The sequence below is a fragment of the Oryctolagus cuniculus genome, chromosome 21 (assembly GCF_051225735.1).
Source record: "Oryctolagus cuniculus isolate XC-2025 breed Fujian yellow rabbit chromosome 21, ASM5122573v1, whole genome shotgun sequence".
Classification (NCBI taxonomy): Eukaryota; Metazoa; Chordata; class Mammalia; order Lagomorpha; family Leporidae; genus Oryctolagus; species Oryctolagus cuniculus.
This window is the reverse complement of record NC_142887.1, coordinates 7,985,924-7,997,722: the sequence shown is the minus strand read 5'-3', so window position 1 is coordinate 7,997,722 and position 11,799 is coordinate 7,985,924. Positions and strand designations below refer to the sequence as shown.

The following is an 11,799-nucleotide window of genomic DNA, read 5'->3' as shown; positions in this document are numbered from 1 at the left end:
TATGTGATGATCTCTGACTCACTCCCCCAAATATTTTTTTTAAAAATCTATAATCTGCCTAAGTAATGGTTATTAAATATCATAATTTCCTTAGTATTTTCTTAAGTAATCTGGTTTAAAAATGATTCCAAATCTTCATACTCAGGATATGAAAGCCATTTCGAATCACCCCAGAGTCGAGTATCCACGTTAGTATTGTTTTGTCTTTCAGATATAGAGCAGTTTAATCAGCGATTTCTGTTATTTTTTCCCTCTGAAGGGACAAGTGCTCAAAGAGGCAGCGGCTCCCGTGTGCTCCCTGTTTCCACCTGTGTGCTCCTCAGGCCAGGTGCCCGGGGCTGTGGGACAGGAAGGGCTGCAGCACCTGCCTCCCGGGAGCCTCCCGCTGACTCCCCCGGGGTGTCCCGGTGTCCTGCTGGGTCCTGTCCCTTTCCTAAATGTCTTCTAGAACAGCAGTAGCAGGGGATGTCCCTGGCCAGCAGAGCGAGCGAATTCCATCTCTTTTTACAGTCCAGTGTGTTTTAACATCTCACCTGCATCTTCGCGTCTAAACTCTAGGAGTGTCCACTTAGCTTGCGTCCGCAGCTGCCAGCGCAGATCCAAGGACTCGCTTTGCAACCAGAATAGCGACTTTTATGCCACTGCTCACCTTACCCTACCTATCAAAGTCCACGGACTGTGTAGCCGCCAGCCCTAATTTTCTGGAACTGTCTCACTCACTGTTTCTCTGTGTATTTTGTTCAACTCGGGAGGTCACTGGTGAACCCGCGTTTGGGGCAGTGTTTACTCTGCTTCCTGAGACGCCCACCGCCACACAGCAGCGCCTGTGCCGACTCCTGGCTGTGCTCCTGGCTCCCGCTTCCTGCTGCTGCAGGCCCGGGAGGCAGCAGGCGATGGCCCACGTTGTTACGAAACTGACTTGCTTATTAATATTTCTGAACTTCATAAGCTGTGCGGGTTCTTGCCACAGATTCAGAGCAGAACCCTGAATACCGGCTCAAACAGACCAGAGGACGTGGTAAAATGTTAAGGTTTTTATTCAGTGAGAGAAATGCATAGGCGAGTGAGGGCTCTAAGAGAGAAAGGGAAATCCAGGTCCCTATCAGGCAGAGCAGGCCCAGGGCCACGTGCGTGCGGCAACATTTGCTAATGAGCTGCTACTAGCAGCTGAAGAGCCCCCGGGGGCCTGAAGGCCACGCCCCCAAGATGGCTCCCGCGAAGAAGGGCGGCGAGAAGAAGGGTCGTTCTGCCATCAACGAGGTGGTGACCCGCGAGTACACCATCAACATTCACAAGCGCATCCATGGCGTGGGCTTCAAGAAGCGTGCCCCTTGGGCACTCAAAGAGATCCGGAAGTTTGCCATGAAAGAGATGGGAACTCCAGATGTGCGCATTGACACCAGGCTCAACAAAGCCGTCTGGACCAAAGGAATAAGGAATGTCCCATACCGCATCCGCGTGAGGTTGTCCAGAAAACGTAATGAGGATGAAGATTCCCCAAACAAGCTCTACACTTTGGTTACCTATGTACCTGTCACCACTTTCAAAAATCTACAGACAGTCAATGTGGATGAGAACTGATTAAAGTTGTAAAGCTGAAAAAAAAAAAAAAAAAAAGGGCAGCCAAAAAGAAAAAAAAGAAAGGGCCGGCCCACCGTGTTCCAGGTTATGTAGGCTGCCTGGCAGGTGGGCATACAGGTCGGGACAGGAAGGGGCCTGAGATCATGCAGGGGCGTGGTGAAGGCATGGTCTTCCAGCTCTGAAACCTTGTCGCTCCCCCTCTTCACGGAGGAACGACACAGGACCCTGCTTTGTTCTTCTGTCTGCTCGGCCCTTCCCGGGTTTGCTGCTGGTTCTTCCCGGGTTGGCTGCCGTCCCTTCCACCTCCGTGGAAGGGCGGTTCCCCCTGCCACTTTCCCCACTTCTGCGGAGGAGCGGCACACCGCCAGCCGGCTCTCTCGGGGGCTGCACAGGTGTTCCTTCAGATAGATGTTCCTGGTGCATGTTGTCTCTCTCCTCCTTTATAGTCCTCTTCCACCAATCCCAACTCTGCTACCCACACGCCAAGTACACTGCTCTCCTCCAATCAGAAGCAGGATCAGCTCCTGCAGGTCATCACTCAAGTTGGCGAGAGGCAGCTGTATAGAAGCTGTTTACACCTCTCCCAGCGCCATATTGTGGGAGAGCAGATGTATAGAATAAGTCTTAATTCCAGTAACAGTCTAGTCCGAGTTGCTCCCCACAAAACCTAACCAATTTTATCCTCTCTGCCTGCCCCTGTCAGCAATTCTGCTTTGAAAGGAAAAAAAATTACATCATGAGTAAAACTTGTTTTTACAAATAATAACCACACATATATAATACATAACTCTTTCTTAAAACTTCAGTACTAATTTAAAGTCCAATTTGTTTTTAAAGTTATTATTGGTTGTTTCTTTAAACTGACAAAAACATTGGAATTTAGAGATAATGTTGATGACAATATAGTATCTTTTTTTTTTAATTTTTTTGACAGGCAGAGTAGACAGAGAGAGAGAGAGACAGAGAGAAAGGTCTTCCTTTTGCCGTTGGTTCACCCTCCAATGTCCGCCGCGGCCGGCGTGCAGCGGCCAGCGTATTGCGCTGATCTGAAGCCAGGAGCCAGGTGCTTCCTCCTGGTCTCCCATGGGGTGCAGGGCCCAAGCACTTGGGCCATCCTCCACTGCACTCCCTGGCCACAGCAGAGAGCTGGACAGGAAGAGGAGCAACTGGGACAGAATCTGGCACCCTGACCGGGACTAGAACCTGGTGTGCCAGCGCCGCAAGGTGGAGGATTAGCCTAGTGAGCCATGGCGCTGGCGACAATATATTATCTTTTAAATGGTAGAAAATAAAGTACTCTTTATAACAGCATTTGTAACTGGGAAATGAATTATCCACTTGCCAACAACATGTGACTATATTTTCAAAAATAAGAACAAAAGCAGCTACTTACCCCAAATCACATTTTTCAAGTAATGTTTTCAGGTAATGTTTTCATTAGGTTGTGTGTTGCTCAATGGAAAATACAATCAGAAATAGTTGTGTAATGTTTAGGTTAGAGACACATTGGCGAGTTTAATATTCCAATTTGTTAAGAAATACATTTTGTATATTTGAAAAATTATGTAGTAGACTTAAAATGGCCTTAGAAATAACAGTCGCATTGAACAAAAAATATATTATCCACTTAAAAATGCATACTGTCAAGTTTTCAGCTCGAGTAGCTGACATCATCTACCACATAAACGCTGCATTACGAGCCAGCAGCTCCTTTCCTGGTGTACGCCCGTGGAAATAAGATCAGAATCTCAGAGACACCTGCAGTCCATGGTCACTGCAGCGAAATTCACAGTAGTCACCGTGTGGACACAGCGTAAACATGGGTTGGCAGATGAGAAAAGGTGTTATAGATCCACACAGTTTGGGCTTTAAGGAAAGAAATCCTGCCATTTGCAAGACCACACATGAACCTGGAGTACGTGATGCTAGCAAAATAAGCCGGACAGAAAAGACGCAGCCGAAACCGCAGGGGTGCCTGGCGGTTGCTGGCTTGGGCTGGAGGGAGGAATGGGAAGCGTTGTTGGTCCAGCGCTACAAAGTCTCACTTTCCCAACATTATGGTTTCTGGGGCTCTGACAGCAACGCCGTGACTGTGGTGAACTACACTTGTCCTCTGCTAAGACAGCCGTCTTAGGTACCCTCACCAAAGCGAACAGAAAGGCAGAAATGAAAGGTCACTGTGAGAGGTAATGAATTTGCTAGTTAGTTTCATTGTGATGGTCATTTAATCATGCATTTGTATATGGAATCATCGAAGTGTGTGTACACATTATATATATATATACATATATATATATACACGCACACACTTTTTAATTGTTAATTATACCTCAGTGGAGCTGAAACTTAAAATCTTTAACACTCGGGGTACCCGGAGTCTGGTGTTTAAAGGATGGTCTCACTACTGGCTCTGCGTATAGTATGCGTTTCTAAAAATGTTTCCAGGGGGTTTCACACTTAGTGTTCTACCTGGGCAAAGGGTGCTTAATTCCGAGTAACGTTTCCATGCAGCTGTGCACGGAGGGATGCAGCGCCGCGGAGTTCCTGCCGCTGTTCCTGTCCAGTCGCTGCTCCCCCTGCCTCCTGGTCGCCCCTGTACCTGGCTTGCAGCTGCACCACTGAAGGCCAGGGTCTGGTGTGAGAGCGGCCTGGGCCCGCCCTGCACCAGTGCTTCCCAGCGGGAGAGACAGCAGCTCCAGCAATGGAAACCAGCGCTAACACTTCCCTTGTGACTTCGTTCTTGATGTAAAAACAGATCTTACCTAGTAGAGATCATCTGAAAGACACATTGAAAGAGCAAACAAGAGAATTCCGGTTCTACCTAGTCGCATCACTGCAGGAAGAATGGCTCTTGTTATTTTGATGAACTTAGTACGTCACAAACACACTTCCAGCAAAGGCCCTGTGCCTGTCATACAGGCATTTTATAGTCAACTTTTAGTGCCTTTTGAACTTCACAGACTAGTGGAAAAAACAGTGTTCTATAAGAGAAAGCCTACATCCTGAAGAGTTCAATATCTTCCAGATTCAAAAATGTTTGTAGGCTCTTTGACTCAAACTTCTTATTTATTTGTTTCTGTTAATTTCAAGAGAATGAGAGAGAAGTAGAGACAGAGATCTACTGGTCCCAGTGCCAACAACAGCCAGGGCTTGCCAGGAGCCCAGAATTCAGTGTGGGTCTCCCATGTGGTTGGCAGGGACCCACGTACTTGAGCCATCTCCTGCTGGCTGCCAGGACATGTGTTAGTATTAAGATGGAATTAGGAACAGAGCTGGGACTCGGAACCAGTCATTGTGTTATCCATATGAGCATCCCAAGTGGTATCTGGACCACCGCACCAAAGACATGACTTGGACTATTACCTGTGACTGCGATGATGAACCTCAATGTTGGTCATGCTTCATCTGGTATTTTTAAAATATCTGCAGGTGGAGCTGGTGCTGTGGTGTAGCAGGTTAAGCCACCGCCTGCAGTGCAGACATCCCATAAGGGCACCGATTCGAGTCCTGGCTGTTCCACTTCTGATCCAGCTCTCTGCTATGGCCTGGGGAAGCAGCAGAAGATGGCCCAAGTCTTTGGGCCCCTGTACCCACGTAGGAGACTCGGAAGAAGCTCCTGGCTCCTGGCTTTGGATTGGTGCAGCTCCAGCCATTGCGGCCAGCTGGAGAGTGAACCATCGGATGGAAGACCTCTCTCTCTGCCTCTCCTCTCTCTCTGTGTATCTCTGACTTTCAAATAAATGAATAAATCTTTAAAAAAAACTGTGTAGATATTTGGAAACTCCAACTGTAAGCATTGTTTCTTTTTTTTAAGATTTATTTATTTATTTGAAAGGCAGAGTTACAGAGAAGCAGAGAGAGAGAGAAAGATTTCCTTCCTTCCGCTGGTTCACTCCCCACATGGCCGCAGCAGCTGGAGCTGGGCCAGTCTGAAGCCAGGAGCCAGGAGCTTCCTCTGAGTCTCCCACGTGGGTACAGGAGCCCAAGGACTTGGGCCATCTTCTACTGCTTTCACGGGCCATAGCAAAGAGCTTGATTGGAGGTGGAACAGCCAGGACTCGAATCAGCACCCAAATGGGGATGCCAGTACTGCAGTGGTGGCCTCACCTGCTACTCCACAGTGCCAGCCCCAAGAATGTGCTTTCTATCTCAATGTGAGCACATGACTATTTGATGGTCAGAATTCCAGTGGGCCTTAGCATAATGACAGGATGAAAGAGACCTTTCACCAGATCAGGGATGAGGATGTGAAACCAATATTGTGGAGAAGGACAAGAAGCGATGTGGCTTTAATGGGACAGTTGCTGTGTGCAGGCAGCTGGGAACTCCACCCACCCACATCTCCTGTCCATTTCTGTTAGGCATTCCTACCAGGCTTCTAGCACCTAGAAGGAGATGATTGTTCATTGTGCGTACCCCGCATCTAATATGGTGTTGAACTGAGAGTGGGGGTTTTGCTAAAACTTCAAAATCTTAGTGGCTTGTAATTAAAAAGAGTATTTTCAATCTGGATCAATCAGCATGGATTGATGAGAATAGGAGGCTGTCTCCATGGTTACTCATGGACACAGGAGGAAGGAGCCCTCAGGATCTCAGAGCAGAGAGCTGGGACCAGATAAACCCTTTCCATTTCAGTGAGCGCACCTGCCTTTGGGATGGCCCCAGGAGCAGCCTCCCTCTGCCCTCAGGAGAGGAGGACGGGGGTGAGCCTTGAGGGCCGCCCCAGTACTTGGCAAACACTTGCAGGGTGACCACAGCAGTCAGCCCATGGGTGCTGTCTTGGAACTCCATTCGTCCCGCTGCTCACTCCCTCCCTCCCAGTCTGCTGGGCATCGTGACAAACCTCAGACAAACCAGCAAGTGTCCAAGTGCGAGTAAACTGTTGTTAGGCTCCCGAGTACACATGAGCTCGATCATGTACCACTTCACACTGAGCTCCAACTCCAGCTGTAAGTGACGACCGTATTTTGGAAATGGGTAGTCAAGCCGTGGAAAAGCATTTTCGTTTTGGGCAGACATCTTTTTAAACAAGCCCTCATTGTGAAAAGCGTGTAAGTGTGTTACTCACGCCTTCGAGGTCGGCAGGACGTCAACGTGGCTTGGTAGCTTTGACCTCTGTGATTTCCTTGAAGCACAGGGTTGACGTCCTACTCTCTGGACAGAAAGTCTCAGGGTGGGCGCTGTGTTTTTAAAAACGCTCTACTTCAGAGTAAAAGGACGTGCTCTGGTCGTGCACTGCTGTGTCCTCCGTGGGTAGCTCCTAGGAGTTCTACATACAGATTTGGGCTGCATTAATCCACACCCCAGGGTAGCAACCTCTGATCAGTTAAATTCCCCACACACATTCAAGGCAATGCTGCATGATTAAGGAGCTTGGTGAGCTGCAGGGATGTCAGAAAATGAATGGTTCCAGATTCCCCCCTGTGGGTGGAGGACAGCTTGTAAGATCATGAGCAATGTGACCCGAAGAACATGCAAATCCCACCCTGCCCAGAAAAGCTGGGACAGATGCTAGGATGGCGCCCACAGTTGCCACATTCTGCAGACTGGACGGGGGGCATGGAGGGCTGGCAGGAATTCATCTGCCACTCCTGACACAGCCCATAGGCCAAAGCAAGTCTGTGGTCATGCCTGAGTAAGAACGACACTTGCCCCATGTGCCTTGGGGGGAGACGGCCATTGCTGTACAACCATGCCCGTGAGTGAGCAGCATGGTGGCTGGCTCTGTCACTGATCGCTGCCATCAGTGACACCATCCCTTGCCATCTGAACAGCCCTCATCATCTGCTTCCTGGGTCTCAGCTGCACTGCAGCCTTAGTGACTGTGAGTGACTCAATGGATGGGATTTCCCCATTTGTACCCTGGTCATGGCGTCATGGCATGTGGTGACGTGGCCGGCTTGACAGGTAGCTCCTAGGAAATCCAGTGGACAGTGGTCTTAGCAGTTCCCCAGGAAGTACAGTTATTTAGGCTCACAGAGACTGCAAGGAAGCCACAGAAACTCCCCCACACCCCCCGACCTTATACTCGCACGGCTCCCCTTCCACTGACACCAGAGTTAATGTGTTAGGAGTGACACATGATGACACGCCATCACCACCCCGGGCCAAGCGTTCCCATTAGTGCTGTCTCCTAGTGTCGCACATCCAGGAGTCTCACAGGGAACTGCGGCCCCTCCATCTGCCCCTGCTTCCTTCCCTGTAGCTCCTAGCAACTCCCAATCTGCCAAAAAAAAAAAATGATCTGTCTCCAGGTGTGGGCATGTGTCTTGCTGTCAAGACGCTCACATCCCACAGCAAACGCCTGGGGTCAGCGCCTGGGGTCAGCGCCTGGGGTCAGCACCTGGGGTCAGCGCCTGGGGTCGCGCTTGTCTCCGGCTTCTGATGCCGGCCTCCCTTCCCGTCAGTTCAAGCACTGGGAGGCAGCAGTGGTGGTCCAGCTGATCGCATCCCTCTGCCAACCTCGAGACCTGAATTGACCTGCAGGCTCCTGGTTGTGGGCTGGTTGCAGTCCTGGTCCTTGTGGCTCTCTGGAGAATGAACACGTCGGCAGGAGCGCACTTTCTCTCTGCCTCTCAAATAAATAAATAAATAAATATCAGAAAGTCTATTAAAAATCAATTCTCACCCTTATTTGTAATTATTCAGTGTTATCAACTCATCGAATTTCGTACTCAGTTTCTGCATTTGCTACCCTCTATCCAATTTTCTTTCATTCTATTTAGATGTTTAAAGTTCATCTTCTTCTTCCAGGAAAAAAAAATCTTTAACTTTGATGATAAATAACAGACAAAAAATGTACCAGACCAAACTCTAGAACCCTCATGTCCTCATTCTTAATTTCTACAGGTGCTTGTGCTTATGTTTTCCTAAGTAAAAAAGAAACATATTATCTCTTTGTTTACTGTGGTTGCAGTAGCTAGCACTTATATTTTTATTAAAACTTTTCTAAGTAGCACAAAAGACACGATGGACATGGGAAATGAGCCATATGAGTGAAAATGATATTTGAAGGCTTATCATCAGCAGTTTTGTTCAAAAGCCATCATTAAGGAAGCACACATTTCAGTTACCAAAATGAGGTCAGAATTTAATTGGTATAAATTGCAGCCACCTGCTTATCCCATTTCCAGGGGAAAGTATTTCATGTGCGCAGTGAAGTACTTTGGAGGGAGAGAGAAAGTTGTTGCGCAGTCATCATGGCTCACCCCCTCGTGGAAGCCTCTTCGGTGTGGTCAGCACTTGCCACCAGCTGCTCACTCCCAGGGGCCACGCAGCCCTCAGATAGAGGATCTGGCAACCCTCGGGCTCGTTGGTCATTGATTTCACGTAGGGGAATGCACTGCAGAGGTCTTGGCAGGCGTGGGAAACTGAGCCATGGCATTCCCTGCTCTGCTGCAGAGCTGCAGGGAGCCCAGCTTGAAGTCTGGGGCAGCTCCGCTCCAGAGACGGGGGACAGCAGGATGGCATGGCGTGCTGTGGACACAGGTGTAGCAAAGTGCCGTCGACGGCGGGCTCAGAAGTCACAGGGACGTAGTTCTCTCAGCTCCGGAGCCTGGGAGGCTGGGACAGAGATGCCAGTGGATTCGGCCTCTGGGGAGGACCACCTTCACCTTCTCCTCGGTGCTCACCTGGTGTAAGGGGCGGGGCAGCCTCAGAGGCGCATTTGGTAAAGGCACTAACCCCATGCCTGAGAGATCCACCCCTCCCAACATCCCGCTACTTAGGAGGTTAGGATTTCAGCACCTCATCCCGCTCCTTAGGGGGTTAGGATTTCAGCACCTGCATTTGGTCGGGAGGACACAGTCATTCAGGTCATTGGCTACCGGTCCTACAGCTCCCGCCCCAGCACTCAGCACAGGCTACCCATGCTGCGACCAGAGGCCGGGCACTCACCAGAGGAGAAAGCCCAGCTGATTCTAAATCTCCCCATGATACATTTTCCTTGAAATTGTACCTTCTTCTATGCATGACTTTATTTTGAAAGTGATATTCAAAGACAACGTTAGCATTTAGAAAACCACTTGGTTGAACTTTTATCATTTCAAAATGTTGTTCCTGTTTTCTAATCTCCATTTTCCTAATTCTCAAATTTTAGAAAGTTTTACAGGAGTTTGAGTGAGTATGCCATTGCTGTTTGACAAGCCTACCGTTTATTCCAAATTAAAAAAGTCACTCTCCCCTTGAAAACACACTTTCTTATTTTTAATTTAAAAGTATCCTAATTATACAAGGCTGTTTATAAAGGCTCTTATTTATGCACTGATTGATGGACTGACTATACTTCAGTCTGGTTGAAATCACATTCTTTGTTACAATTTGTACCCAACTATTTATATTCACCCTTACTGGGGCTGAAAACTCACTCTTATTTTTAATTCCTTTCAAAGTACTAAACAGATTGTTAAAGTTTGATTTATTTCTTTGAAAGGCAGAGAAAGAGAGCGAGCTGTTCTTCTTCTGTTCATTCCATATATGCCTGCAACAGCTGGGATTGGATGAGGGCCAATGCCAGGAGGTGGGTACTCCATCCAGGTCCTCCACACGGGTGGCAGGGCCGTGAGTTGTCACCTGCTGCCTCTCAGATTCGGCAGCAGGAGTGGAGTCAGGGTCCACACAGAGAGCTGAGCCAGGCAGTGCAGGAAGGGCTATCCAGCCCTTGTTTCTTGAGGACAAAGAGAGCAGAGAGGAGGATTCCATCCCATCCCACTCCGCACTTCACGGCAGTGTGTGTCGGGAGGGGTGGGCGGTGAACCCCCGACCAAAACCCTGCAAAAGGGCAGATGTCGGGGCTGGAGAAGTCCCAGCATGGCCGCCCAGGCCACCAGGTTCACCTCGGCGTGCAGCTGGACTGGAGCAACAGAGCATCCTCACCCCCTACCACGCCTGCACCACTGCCAGCTCAGCAAATGCCAGGAGGTGGCAGTGCCATGGGACCAGAGATGCCTGCTTCGTGGATCACACTGAGTTGAATGTTGCCTGGACTGCAGGTAGCGTGAATGTGCAGGGCTCGGGCTTCTGAAACGCCTGGGGGAAGTAGGAGTTCACTCCATCCATGCGCTATACGGGCAGCTGTCTTCGCCCAGAAGCCTCCCTGTTTCCTGCCCTGACCACGGAGGCATGGGCCTCCACTTCCACAAGTTGGACGTATCTGCACATTCTGGCTCCTCCTCCTTCCTGCTGGGTTTGGCACCCACAGGCAACATGGACAGCACACAGGCCCGCCAGGGAAGGCCCCACTGTGCACCTACAGCCATGCCCAGACTCCCCCTGTCCACTGTGCACCTGCAGCCACCCCCAGGACCCCCTATGCACCTGCAGCCAGGCCAAAGCATCTCTCACCAGGAGGCCACCCTCTTCTTGGGCCTCTGACCCCTACTAACTGTAGAAGGAGACTAATTCTCTTCCCCTCTGTTTTCTTCCTTATTTTATCATAATCTAGAACTAAGATAAAATATTACATTATTCTTCATTCCTATGTTTGAAGAGTTTGGTGGGGTTTATTTTTTGGTATAGACTAACATGTCTATATTTATTTAAGAATTTAACTTAAAATTAACTTGATTTTTGTTTATGAAACTTACAGCTCTCCCCCTTCAGGAAGAGTAGTCTCTGGGAGAGGGGAAATATTTTCCAGCTTTAGGAAGTATTTTTTTCTGGCACTTTCATGTAAAAACCTCATTTACTGTTATCCATTCACCAAACGATCTATTAATAAAAATGACATGTCAGCTCAGATCCAACCAACTCAAAGCCTTGCAGAATGATGCATTTGGCTTTCCAAGGACAACAGAAGATTTTCAGCTTCTAGGACATGTTAGGAGCCCAACCAATCTGTTTAATATCCGACCAATATGGTGGCTTCTTTAGACCACATATTCAGGGAACACATCACAGTTCCAGCAGAAGCTTTGTTAGTGAGACTTGAGTTAAGGGATTTGCAGATTGCCACCAGGAGCTCAAGAGAAAGCCTAGAGATGAAGCTGTATCAGAAAACTCTAGAAAGTGCATCAACATCAATAACCTCAATCGTTTAGGAAATAAGTCAGATTTGATTTAAATTGTTACAATTATACTGAAGGATGAATTCTGAGATTCATATATTCCAATGAACACGTTCCACAGGTTGCCTTGAATTGCCAACCCTGTTTTGCTTGGTGTAGCCTTTAACACAGAGGAGGCTGAGAAAATGAAGCATGCTGGTCTCTAATCCATGAG

General features: G+C 48.6%; 1 pseudogene across 1 annotated transcript; it reads left to right on the top strand.

Moving 5' to 3' along the window:
* Positions 1-1,191: 1,191 nt before the first annotated feature.
* LOC100354234 (large ribosomal subunit protein eL31 pseudogene) lies at positions 1,192-1,643 on the top strand (annotated as a pseudogene). Its single transcript, XR_016227367.1, has one exon. The product of XR_016227367.1 is annotated as a large ribosomal subunit protein eL31 pseudogene (transcript).
* The last annotated feature ends 10,156 nt before the right edge of the window (positions 1,644-11,799 follow it).